This window comes from Chiloscyllium plagiosum, chromosome 15, assembly GCF_004010195.1.
Source record: "Chiloscyllium plagiosum isolate BGI_BamShark_2017 chromosome 15, ASM401019v2, whole genome shotgun sequence".
Taxonomy (NCBI): Eukaryota; Metazoa; Chordata; class Chondrichthyes; order Orectolobiformes; family Hemiscylliidae; genus Chiloscyllium; species Chiloscyllium plagiosum.
Genome location: NC_057724.1, coordinates 38,072,052 through 38,085,376, shown reverse-complemented (window position 1 = coordinate 38,085,376; position 13,325 = coordinate 38,072,052). Strand labels below are relative to the sequence as shown.

Genomic DNA, 13,325 nt, shown 5'->3' with positions numbered 1-13,325 from the left:
CCACTGGCCACAGGCCTCCAGTCTGAAAACAGCCCTCCACTACCACCCTCTGTCTTTTACCTTTGAGCCAGTTCTGTATACAAATGGCTAGTTCTCCCTGTATTCCATGAGATTTAACCTTGCTAATCAGTCTCCAATGGGGAACCTCATTGAATGCCTTACTGAAGTCCATATAGAACACGTCCACCGCTCTGCCCTCATTAATCCTCTTTGTTACTTCTTCAAAAAACTCAATCAAGTTTGTGAGACATGATTTCCCACACACAAAGCCATGTTGACTATCCCTAATCAGTCCTTGCTTTTCCAAATACATGTACATCCTGTCCCTCAGGATTCCCTCCAACAACTTGCCCACCACCGACATCAGGCTCACTGGTCTATAATTCCCTGGCTTGTCCTTACTACCCTTCTTAAACAGTGGCACCATGTTAGCCAACCTCCAGTCTTCAGGCACCTCACCTGTGACGTTCGATGATACAAATATCTCAGCAAGAGGGCCAGCAATCACTTCTCTAGCTTCCCACAGAGTTCTAGAGTACACCTGATCTGGTCCTGGGGATTTATCCACCTTTAACCGATTCAAGACATCCAGCACTTCTTCCTTTGTAATATGGACATTTTGCAAGATGTCACCATCTATTTCCCTACATTCTATATCTTCCATATCCTTTTCCACAATAAATACTGATGCAAAATAATCATTTAGAATCTCCCCCATTTTCAGCGGCTCCACACAAAGGCCAGCTTGCTGATCTTTGAGGGGCCCTATTATCTCCCTAGTTACCCTTTTGTCCTTAATATATTTGTAAAAACCCTTTAGATTCTCCTTGATTCTACTTGCCAAAGCTATTTCATGTCCCCTTTTTGCCCTCCTGATTTCCTTCTTAAGTATACCCCTACTTCCTTTATACTCTTCTAAGGATTCACTCGATGTATCCTGTCTATATCTTATATATGCTTCCTTCTTTTCCATAACCAAACCCTCAATTTCTTTAATCATCCAGCATTCCCTATATCTACTAGCCTTTCCTTTCACTTTCACCCTAACAGGAATACACTGTCACTGGACTCTAGTTATCTCATTTCTGAAGGCTTCCCATTTTCCAGCCGTCCCTTTACCTGCAAACATCTGCCCCCAATCAGCTTTTGAAAGTTTTTGCCTATTACCGTCAAAATTGGCCTTTCTCCAATTTAGAACTTCAACTTTAAGATCTGGTCTATACTTTTCCATCGTTATTTTAAATCTAATAGAATTATGGTCGCTGGCCCCAAAGTGCTCCCCCACTGACACCTCAGTCACCTGCCCTGCCTTATTTCCCAAGAGTAGGTCAAGTTTGCACCTTCTCTAGTAGGTACATCCACATACTGAATCAGAAAATTGTCTTGTACGCACTTAACAAATTCCTCTCCATCTAAACTTTTAACACTATGCAGTCCCCTACCATAATTTCTATCCTTCCTGTAGCATTTGTATCCTGGAACATTAAGCTGTCAGTCCTGCCCATCCCTGAGCCATGTTTCTGGAAGAACTATGATATCCCAGTCCCATGTTCCTAACCATGCCCTGAGTTCATCTGCCTTCCCTGTTAGGCACCTTGCATTGAAATAAATGCAGTTTAATTTATCAGTCCTACCTTGTCCCTGCCTGCCCTTACTGTTGACTCGCTTCTGTTCTCAATTGTACCAGTCTCAGATTGATCTCTTTCCTCACTATCTCCCTGGGGTGATGGAAATGAAAGCAGAGAGATAGTAAAATAGTGGAGAGCCACTTTGGGAATGCTCCCTGATGCAGTACTGCTGCAAGGGAAATTTCCCAGTGGTGCACTGAATGGAGGCAGTGGTGCTGATGGGCTGCTCCATAGTAGAAGGAAGGCAATTTGAAGAACTAAGGCCATATTTGGGGCCATTAAGTAAGGTCACTAGCATTTTGGTGGCAGTGAGGCAGTTCCCACTTTGTGGGGATGCTGCACTAGTTGTGAAAGTGGCTTCCCTGTGGCAACCTGGAAAGAGGATCATGGGTGGGCTGGGCAACCCATTTGGCTCCAAAAGTACCATGGGGTTGTTCCCCTACAGACACTTGGTGATTTAATTTTTTTTTAAATTTCATTCGCTTATCATGAGGCATCTTTGAAGTCTCCTGTGTGGTTCAGCAACATCCATCTCTCCAGATGGCACTCCTAAGGCCTCACAAATGCTGACCCACCATTTGGGTTGGCAGCATCAGAAACCCAGTAAACGTCCTGAATTGGATAATGAGTCTGGGTGTTCAATTAAGAATTCAGGATGCCATTCTCAAGACTCCCTGTTGATCCCAATGTCAGTGTTGTATTACTGGCTTAGGCTCAAGGAGAATTACTCCCTCTATACACTGATGATGTACCTGCCGAGATCTCTTTCTCCCTTTCCTTTTAACTGTTTGTCCAGCTCTGTGCAACCACTGTTCATCCCCTAAGTCATTTTGCAATTGCATTCACACCAGGAAGCAAATAGATTCTACAGAACAGTTTAAATCAGATCAACTTATCTACCATGTTAAATCAATCCCTGCTGACTTCAGCAATTTAACATAACTCTGGAAATCACCAAATTCTACAACAATCACAGCCACAGCCATCGGAAATCAATCAATGCATACATGTAGGCCAAAAGTTTTCAATACGATGGGACAGAGTTTTCCCATCATGGTAAAACTGATGGAACTGATGCAAGTCCCATCCCTTAACATGACACTTCCCATTTTCAGCGGATTGGGAGTGAAGTCAGGTTGATGTTGTGCATAAAGGTTTTATAAAGGCAGCTGGCCATTTAAACCTACTTCTATTAAAGTGTGATTTTGGCAGTCTGCAGTATGGAACCCAGATCTGCTGAGAGTTTAATGGATTCATTTACATATCCAGGGTACAAGAGGTATCTCCAAGCATATGATTCTGGGACACCTTTGAGAGAAGTCAAGTACCCCTGTACCGAGTGAGGTGAGGCAGTTGGGATGATAGGCGGAGCAATCAGGTATCCTGGATGGGGAAATGGGTGTACTCAAGGAATGCTAACAGCAGTTAGGTTTTTGTCTGAAAAGTGCATAAACCCATTGGGACTGTAATGTTTTCAAAGAAATGTGGAACTTGTCAAGAACTGTCAAGAAGTGTCAAACTTGTCAGAAGCAGTCAGGAAATGTCAAGAAATGTTAATCTTATCAAGAACTGTCAGGAACTATCAAGAAATGCCAACCTTGTTGAGAAATATCAGGAATTGTCAAAATAGAATGCATCTGTAATACAGAACTTTAACTAACAGAAGATTTTTTTACTCCTGTGTACTTGGATACTAATGCTTACTGGATGAATTATTATGATAGGTGATGGGGAGAATGTGGAACTATGGGTTTGTATTAAATTGACATAAGAGTTACAAAGGATCAATGGGGATGGGTAGAGGAGCATAGACTACTATAGGAATTTGAAGAGTGATGAGGGAGGTGCAGAAGCAGTGAATTGCATGAATGGTATGGACAGAACTTGGAGAGTATGTAAGGGTGTGGACAGCGAAGAGGAGTGTGAGGACTGAAGAAATGTTTTATTGTTTATTTCTTCCTAGCCTGCCACAGTAACTGGCAGCCATGTTGGCTTTTCTTGGATAACTCAGCTCAACTTTCAATCTAGTCCACCATTGCAGGCCAAAAAGAGAGCGTAGGTGGCCACCTTTAAAGGTCAGGATCAGGAATTCAGCAACTTCTATGAACCCAACCTGGAATCAAAGGTCAGGGCTACAGATTATCTACATTAATATGAAAAGTAGTTGGTGATCACTTTAAAAAGCTGTGGAAACATTGTTACAGGGAATTCTTCCTGTTGCTGGATTCATGCTCAACCATTTGAGATTAACAGAGGGCAACACATTGCTGGCTGCTACCACAACGTTGCGAGCCTGTGTACAACTGGCAAATTCTCCCTGCTCGCAATAAGGTTCCAACCAAAATAACATAGCAAGCAAATAAATTGAAGGTTGGGGCCTACAGATAGATTTTGTAGAATGGGTGGATGACAGTTATGGGCAGGGGAGACCTGACTCCACAAACCAAGGTTTTATTTTTATGTGGAAAAACTGTGTGGACAGAATTCATGGCTCAAATTAAACCTGTACTTTCTCAATAGTCCTACCTGTACATCTTTCAGCAAGCACAGTTAGTGATAAAACAGGATTCCTTGTCTAATCACTTCCTCCTCAAGCCAAAGGCACAGAGGCCAACTTCAGAATGCCTATGATTGCCTTGGTTAAGATTAGCTACTTCAATGCCATCCACAGATCAAAGCTGAAACCTTCTTGATCTGTCTCTAACGAAATCTGACCTTGGGGAGGGCATTGTATTTTTTTTGCATAATATCTTTGACCCATCAGAAATAACACCATGATAACTTGGAAGAGTTCCTCAGTGTGAGAGTTACGTTTTCTTAGATACCATCAAAATGCCAATCACTAAAACGTGATAATAATTGTTCATGATTCTTCTGTATTTGGTTGCTGAATAGTAAGACTGAATGTAACATTCTCTGGGAGACACACACACCAAACAACCCCACTGTCCTGTGGCTGACCACTTCAACTCCCCTTCCCACTCCACCAAGGACATGCAAGCTCTGGGCCTCCTTCACCACCAAATCCAAGCCACCCGACTCTTGGAGGAAGAATGCCTCATCTTCCAGCTTGAGACCCTCCAACCACAGGGCATCAACATCGACTTCACCAGTTCCCTCATCTCCAACTCAGCAATGCCCTCTTGAACTGTCCTACCAGTTCATCTTACTTTCCACCTATCTGCTCCACCCTCTCGTCTGACCTATTGCAATCAATCCCCCACCTGCATCTATCTATTGCCTTCCCAGCTACCTTCCCCCTCACCCTCCTATCTATCTCTCAGCCCCTTCAGGAATGTGTGGGGCAAGAACGGTTTATGCCTGAAAAGTCGATTCTTCTGCTCTTCAGATGCTGCCTGACCTGTTCTGCTTTTCCAGTGTTACACTTATCAAATCTGATCTCCAGCATCTGCAGTCTTCACTTTCTCCTGAACATAACATGACACTGAAGATGGAATAATTCCAATTAGCAATAATGAAAGATGTTTATTAAAACAAAAGGCCATATTGTGGTTTCCCCTTTTCTGCTTATTTCTTTGTCTAAATTTCCCGTAAGATAGGAACTCCATATTGGGGTATGGACAGCTTGATTCCAGTACTTTTATTATGCTTTTCAACTGTGAAGAGCATTCTAGCCCAGCAAATCCATTGCCCCAACAATCACTATATTTGCAAGCTAAGCTCACTAGGCAAACTAGTTATTAGAAGCAGCAACTTTATTTTCTTTTCCCCTTTTTCCTAATTCACTGATATTAATGCCAATTGTAGCCCTCAGTTGTTACATAACGGAGGTCAATAACTTTGTGAAAACCAGTGAATAAACTCACATGTATAACCTGCGTGACACTGTTCTCCAATTATGAACAGGGATTTTCAGAGGGAAACTAGAAGTGGTTATGGTGATTGCACTCACTCCAGTGCAGTTAATGGAATGTTCAGTGAAGACATGTTTCACTTACAGTTTATTAATGTGTATCACATGACTCTTGTTACAATAAAGATTAGGTTTAAAGCTCAATGATTCCACAATTTATTTGATAAAATCAATAGTACTCAACAAAATTAAGTGCCTCAGAAATAACCGTGAGCAATTAAGTTTCATTCGTTATTAAAATGGAACATTTGCTGAATTGAATTAAAAGTGATCACTTTTACTTCTGTAATGCTTTAAGTTCAGGCTTTCAATGATGACCTCATTGTAATTGCATATGTGCCAAGCACCTGCAACTCAAATGGACATCAGCATTTTCAGGGTGAAGGCTACTTGCTTAAATTGCTTTATAACAATCAATGATGCATTACGCTTCATCTCCAGTACTTCTTTTTTCAAGCCCACACATAGTTTTTACCTTCTGTTGCTGCACACAGTAGATTGTTATTTTTGAGAGATTATTGGAGAGCTCTAGATTCTAGGTAGCAGGCAAAAAAGGTGTTGAAAGGGGAAAGATAGAAAAGAAAAGATAAAAATGCCAACAAAAAAATGGTCAGAATTAACTGGTCTGGATAAGCTATAAGCCAACATGAGTGGAGATGTAAAGAATGATCCATGGAGTGGCAGATTAAATTTTGGCAGGGCCACTGCATTAGGGAAAATGTAAATCCAAATTTTTTTTGACTGAAGATACGAGGTCATCTGGGGAGATGGAGACAGTGACATTACTTTTGAATTGATCTAACAAAGGCTTGAAGACAAATTGGCTGAATGGCCTATTTCAATTCTGTACACATATTTCATTTACATGCATTCAAATTAATTGTAAGACTATATACCATAGTTTTTTCAGTGTAACTATATGCTATTAGCTTATATTCAGATCTAATTTTGATTTACATTCTTTTTTGAAACCTATCAGCTTTTAAAATGTTTAGCTTTTGTTTGGCCCTAGGTTGGGTCAGGTGCCTAAGCAATTCAATTTTTGTTAATAACTCAGCATAATAGGGGAAAGAGTTGAGACAATTGCAAAAGAGCAGTAAAGTGGAATTCATTAGAGTTCTCTTCCAGAAATGCCATGACCATAATGAGCGAATGGCCACAACTCTGCTGCTAGGTTCTATGAAGTTAGGTTTTTATTTCTCTATTGCCTGGTGGTTAGAATATTTATCAACATCTCTATAAGCAAGCAAAGAGGGAAGTCTTTGGTGGTTTAGATTAGATAAAATTCCCTACTGTATGGAAACAGGTCATTTGGCCCAACAAGTCCACACCAACTCTCCAAAGAGTAATCCGCCCAGACTCATTCCCCTACCCTAAATTTACCCCTGACTAATACACCTAACACTATGGACAATTTAGCATGACAAATTCACCTGACATGCACATCTTTGGATTAGTGGGAGGAAACCAGAGCACCCAGAGGAAATCCAGGCAGACACAGGGAGAGTGTACAAACTCCACACAGACAGTTGCCTGAGGCTGAATCGAACCTGGGTCCCTGACACTGTGAGGCAATAGTGCTAACCACTGAGCCACTGTGCCCATAGTTGGGATAGTACTAGACGGGTTTCTTGTACCTCATGAATATAAACATGAGACAACCTCCATGTCTTGGCCACAAGGATTTATTGAAGGTCCACAATGAATTCAGTAAACTGGTGATAAATGGCATCCAGTATATACCAATAGTACTCAGATTCACACAACAAGGCAGTGAATCAGATTAGTGCCTCAGTCACTTTACAAACAATGCAATACAAGGGCCAAAGGCACACTAATTGAATTTTTAAATTTCCATTTATACCAGGAGAGATTTAAAACTCCTTGAATAGTGATTTTGCTTCCGGTCTAAAATTTGAAACTATTGAACCTCTATCTAGAGATTCATGGAAATCTTGCAGCTGAATCTGTTGGCAATAAATATATAACAGAGTTATTAATACCTGCACCTTGACTTTCGAATGGTTTGGGAGCACAAATAATCAAAAAACATCACTGGCCACCTTCAATCTCTAAAGTGAAATCAGTATTGGAGGTCACATATTATAACGTCTCTTCATTTTCTTTCGTCAAGACAAATTAAACATCACATAGACGGAACAGATTGGCACCTTATCTATCTGATCTATCCATCTTCATTTCTCAAAAATCACCTCAGAAAAGCCTATCCTTTGGCAATATAAATAGTCCTAATAAGTTGTTTTTGTTATATTAGATACAAAATACAAGGGTGTGCAGCAGTCAGGGATGAAAGTTAAATCTGACCAGAGAGAGTAGAGAAGGTCCTCAGAAAATTGGGGTTGGCTCAGTGGTTAGCACTATTGCCTCACAGTGGCAGGGATCCGAGTTCAATTCCTGCCTTGGGCGACCATGTGGAGTTTATACATTGTCTCCATATCTGCATGGGTTTACTCTGGGTGCTCTGGTTTCCTCCCACAAACCAAAGACGTGCAGGTTAGGTGAACTGGCTATGCTAAATTGCCCGTAGTGTTCAGGGATGTGTGCATTAGTCTGGGTAATGTAGGGTAGTAGGGGAATGGGTCTGGGTGGATTACTCTTCAGTGGGTTGGTGTGGACTTGCCGGTGTTTCCACACTATAGGGATTTGATTCTATTCTATTCTAAGTCAATTCGAGGCTCTAAATCACTGATTCCAATTCTTGGGATCCTACTTTAGAGTCCTAGAAAGCACTGAGGGCCATTTCAGTGAATCTGAGATGGATTAGCAGTAGTTACAGTGAAGTGAAATGCAATGCCAGCCACTCTGCCAATATCTGAAGGACTATGCAGTTCTATTTGGAATAAGTAGCAACACAAGACCATCCAGCAGCAGGTAGGGCTTTGAGAGTCAATGTTTTGTGAATTGGGTGTTTATTTGAAGAAAACAATGCCAAGAAAGATCCTGGCCACTATTTTTCACGGTTTGTAGGGTTTAAACATTATTAGACCTGCCTCTCTACTGATCAACAAGCATTCAGATCCTGAGAAAGTGAGCGTCTGCTTTTATTATGTATTTCTCTTTAATGATAACTGCTGTGTTCTTTTCAGCCGGCCTCCTCAGATGCCCACTTCTGCCAGCAGGCTGATAACGGGGTAGGCTGTCCATATATCTCCATTGTCATCACGCCCTGATTAGTTCTCTTAGGGCTTACAGGCCATGAGATTAGAGGTTGCTCAACAGCATCATGTCACTACAGAGCAGCTAAATAGCACTGGCATGACTGGATTTCATTCGGATGGAGCACAAAGAGTGGTTTCCTTCATACTGTTATCAAGTCATAGCGAAAAAGATTATTTATGTGCAGTAAAACTAGTGAGCTTGTAAACTCATTGTTTACAAACATTTCTGTCCCTTACTTGGATCTTGAGCAGGGGTATGGATGTTGTTGAGAGAGGATCAGGTTGGAACAGAATATGATGCTCTTACTTTCTATGCAGTAAGCAGCTTGTTGTAATTTATCTAACCACCTTAAATCTGTAGCACCGATTTAAAAAAAAAATCTATCAAAAGAGGTGTTCACATTTGACAAGGCCAGCATTTGTTGTCCATCCTTAATTCTCTAGAGATGAAGGTATTGCGCCACCTCTTAAACCATTGGAGTCCATGTCTTTTTTTACTCTCTCACAGGATGTGGGTTTTGCTGGTCGGCCAACATTTGTTGTGCATCTTAATTGCCCTTGAGAAGCTGGTAATAAGCTGCTTTCTTGAACTGCTGCAGTCCATGTGCTGTAATTAGTCCTACAATGCTATTTGGGAGGGAATTCCAGGATTTTGACCCAGTGATAGTGAAGGAATAGCAATATATTTCCAAGTCAGAATGATGAGGTAGATCCACAGCACTGTCAAGATGGTAATTTCAGCATTTTGATCCAGTAGTAGTCACATAATAGCAATATTGTTCCAAATCAGGATGGCATGTGGCTTTTAGAGCAACTTACAGCTGGTGCTGCTCCCATGCATTTGCTGCCTTTGTCCTGGTAGATGGTGTCAGTTGTGGGTTTGGAAGGTGCTGTTGAAGGAATACTTATGAATTATTGCAGTGTGTCTTGGATGTAGCACACACTGCTGCCACTGTGCATCACTGGTGGAGGGAGCAAATGTTGGAAATGGTGGATGGGTGCCATCAACTAGGCTACTTTGTCCTAAATGGTATTAAACTTCTTGATTTATGTTACAGCTGCACTCATCTAGGCAAGAAGAGTGTATTCCCATGAACTCCTGATTTATGCAGGTGGATGACTGTCAGACTTTGGGGAGACAGATGAGTTACTGACCTCAGAATCACCAAAATGTTATCTGCTTTAGTAGCTACAATATTTACATGGCGTACCCATGTCAATGGTAATCTCTAGGATGTTGGTAGGAGGCGATTCAGTGAGGGTAATGTCTTAGAACTTTAAGGGTGATTGTTGGATTCTCTCTTTTTGGTGATAATTATTACCTGGCATTTGCGTGATGCAAATGCTACTTGCTATTATTTGGCATGAGCCAAATATTGCTGTATAGGCAGGACAATTCAAATCTGACAAGTGTAATGGTAGATTGTTATGCAATCATCAGCAAACATCCCCACTTCTGACTTTAAGATGATGGGAAGATAACTTGTGAAGCAGTTGAAAATGGTTAGGCCTAGAACAGATCTTAAGGAACTCCTGCAGAGATGTCCTGGCACCGAGATGATTCATGTTCAACAACCTTTTGCTGGGTGTGATTAAACTGTGAAGAGACTTCCCCGATTCCCATTAGCTTCGATTTTGTTAGGCCCCTTGATGCCTCATTCAGTCAAATGATGCCAAGTGCAGTCACTATGTAATGCACTCTGAAGATTATCTCTGGGACATCCGCATCAATCAACCCCACCGCCCCATGGCCCAACATTTCAACTCCCCCTCCCACTCTGCCAAGGACATGCAGGTCCTGGGCCTCCTCCAATGCCACTCCCTCACCACCCGATGCTTGGAGAAAGAATCCGCCTCAGAACACTTCAACCCCAGGGCATCAATGTGGACTTCACCAGTTTCCTCATTTCTCATCCCCCCGCCTTATACCAGTTCCAACCTTCCAGCTCAGCATCACCCTCATGACCTGTCCTACCTGCCAATCTTCCTTCCCACCTATCCGCTCCACCCTCCTCTCTGACCTATCACCTTCATCCCCACCCCCATACACCCAATGTACTTTTGGCTATCTTCTCCTCAGCCCCACCCTCCTCCCATTTATTTCTCCACCCAGAGGCTCCCTGCCTTCATTTCTGACGAAAAGCTTTTGCCCGAAACGTTGATTTTCCTGCTCCTCGGATGCTGCCTGACCTGCTGTGCTTTTCCAGCAGCACTCTAATTGAAACTCTGATCTCCAGCATCTGCAGTACCCACTTCTGCCCAATGCACTCTGTAGTACATGGCTTAGCAGCCCTGTTTTTAGACAGCATATTGTTTGAATTATTATGGATAAAGCCATTCAAAATCCATCAGTGATATATTAGAAGCAATATCTGTGCATCTAAATATTACGTATCTAATATCCCTTTGTTACATCTGAAAAACAACCTTAGTATGCTTGATATTTCTTGGATGTGACTGAAACATAGCAATGAAGTTCACATGGGCCAAAACAAGAGCTAGATTCTAAATGGTTTAAGATTAATCCTCATTTAGAATAATTCTATGCCTTAACACAAATTTATTTTGTGTTAAGGCATTGCATTACACATTATATTAGAAAATCCCTGTTTTTTGAACAGTCATGGTAGATCTGACAGCAAAATTAGCTTAAAGGTTGCACCCAGTGTGTCGGATCGAATCATACATACAGCAAGCACTTAGTTTCAGACGAAATAAAAATAATAGTAACTTGGAGCCTGAAATTTACAAGCAGTTATAAATGTCTTGAAATTGATCTGGTCAGTTTATAAGTCCCGACACCAGCACTAGTCAGATTAGCAGTGAAGCATAACAACCAAACGTGGACCCAAGAGTACTTGTGAGCAATACCGTGGAGATATGCTCATCTGAATGAAGGAAACGACCTTCACCTTTGACATCGTTTCATAACAAAATAACTTGCCTCTCCATCACTCTTAGTGCTCTTGATCTGGATGAGAAATCTACATCCAGTAAAGTTTGTTTTGTAAAAATCTGCAAAATTTACGTTGTGAAGTTATTACTGCAATCCTTGGCAAATGTAAACGGGGGGCGGGGGAGAGAGATCAAGACAATGTAATACTTGGCTGACGAAAATCTGTTGCTATTAAATATACACGCTCGCTGTGAACTTCCTACTGAATTCTGTGTAGGCAAATCTTACATTGTCACAATCCTACTGAGTTTCCTCAGTCAGCTTCCATGTACCTACCTGATGTACCATATCCACGCAGATGCATTCTCCCATCACTCGATAAAACACACCAGGTTGAAGCAATAGAAAAAATAGAAGACCGTAATGAGCAATATCAGAGTCGGGCAGTAGGGGTTCATTTCGCATCGCGATTCTCCCTTCCGTGCCGATCGCTGATTAATGCAAGTTTCCCAATCTGGCGGCTGCTTTCTCCACTAGAAAACGGTTTGGAAATTAAAGCGCACGGAAATTGCTTCCAATCAAACTTACCGGGGCGGCGTTCAAGCGTGGGGAGGATGTGCACGCCGGGGAACGGGGGCATGTTTACAAACTGAGAAAAAGAGCCAGGCTTTCGGGGTTCTGGTGCTGATTACAGAGAATTGGAAACGATGCAGTCAAATTGAAACCCACAGCTAAGCATGCAGCATGATGTGATGCACTCCCACCCATCTTCCAATCAGACATATTTCATCGTTAGTACTGAATGAGGGACAGAACACTGACTTTTGCCAATAAACAATTGAAACGAAGAAAGCATCAACAAAGCGACATATTTGGACTGACAGTTAAAACCAGGCTGAATTTGCATTTAAAAGGCAATAAACTCCATGGGTTTTATGTTCTGAGATGAAGAGTTAAGACAAAAAAAACCTACCTCAGCATAAGAGAACAATTGTTGCTGCAAATCCTTTCTGTATTTCTCCAAGCATATTCCTGTCTGGGAACGTTGGCACACGGTGAAGTTTTCCACAGTGGGCGAAGCTGTGGAAGAGATAGGAGAGGACTGAACGCTGTCCCCTTGCTGTTATATCCAACTGCAGGAATCAGTCAAATCCTGCCGACTGCTTGTCAATAGGCAGAGCTGACTTTGCAGCTTTGTGTGAGCAGGTGAAGATCGGTGGGAACTGCATTAGCTCCTCCATGGACCTCTTCCGAGCATAACTCAACAAAAGGCTTCGCTCTCGCCTTTTTATTAAAACACCGTTAAACAGTCAGTCTCAGAACAGCAGGCCGGTACCCCAAGACCACTCACTCTGAGCTCAAAACAGTCCGCTTCTTACTGCAACGGACGGTCCAAATGTGAAATGAAAAACACACACGCCCCAAGTCCACCTGCTTTTCAATTATTAAAACAAACAAGGGTAAGAATTGTCAAATCAGAAAGGGCAAACTGTTTCAGTCATTTTTGCTCCTCAGCTCTTGCAGTCATTCCTGTATCTTTCTGACAACTGTCTGCTGAGTGCGGAGCCAGAAGGGAAGGATCCAGTCTATATGCATCAACCATCGCGTACACGTTTGATGAAGAATTAGGGACACTTAATGTGGACAAGGGGAGAATACCAAGTAGTCCCTGAATGATCCCTGGTTTTATTGTGCTTCTGAAATAGCCTGCCGTGCACACACTAGATATAAATTAGATTCTTCTTTTC

General features: G+C 42.0%; 1 protein-coding gene across 1 annotated transcript in view; it reads right to left on the bottom strand.

The window, feature by feature from the left end:
- frmpd3 (FERM and PDZ domain containing 3) overlaps positions 1–13,054 on the bottom strand; it is a 532,412-nt gene extending 519,358 nt beyond the window's left edge. Inside the window, exon 1 of the mRNA XM_043705300.1 lies at positions 12,551–13,054. The gene's annotated coding sequence lies outside the window, so the exon portion shown is untranslated. The remainder of the gene's footprint in view (positions 1–12,550) is intronic.
- Between the last annotated feature and the right edge of the window lie 271 nt (positions 13,055–13,325).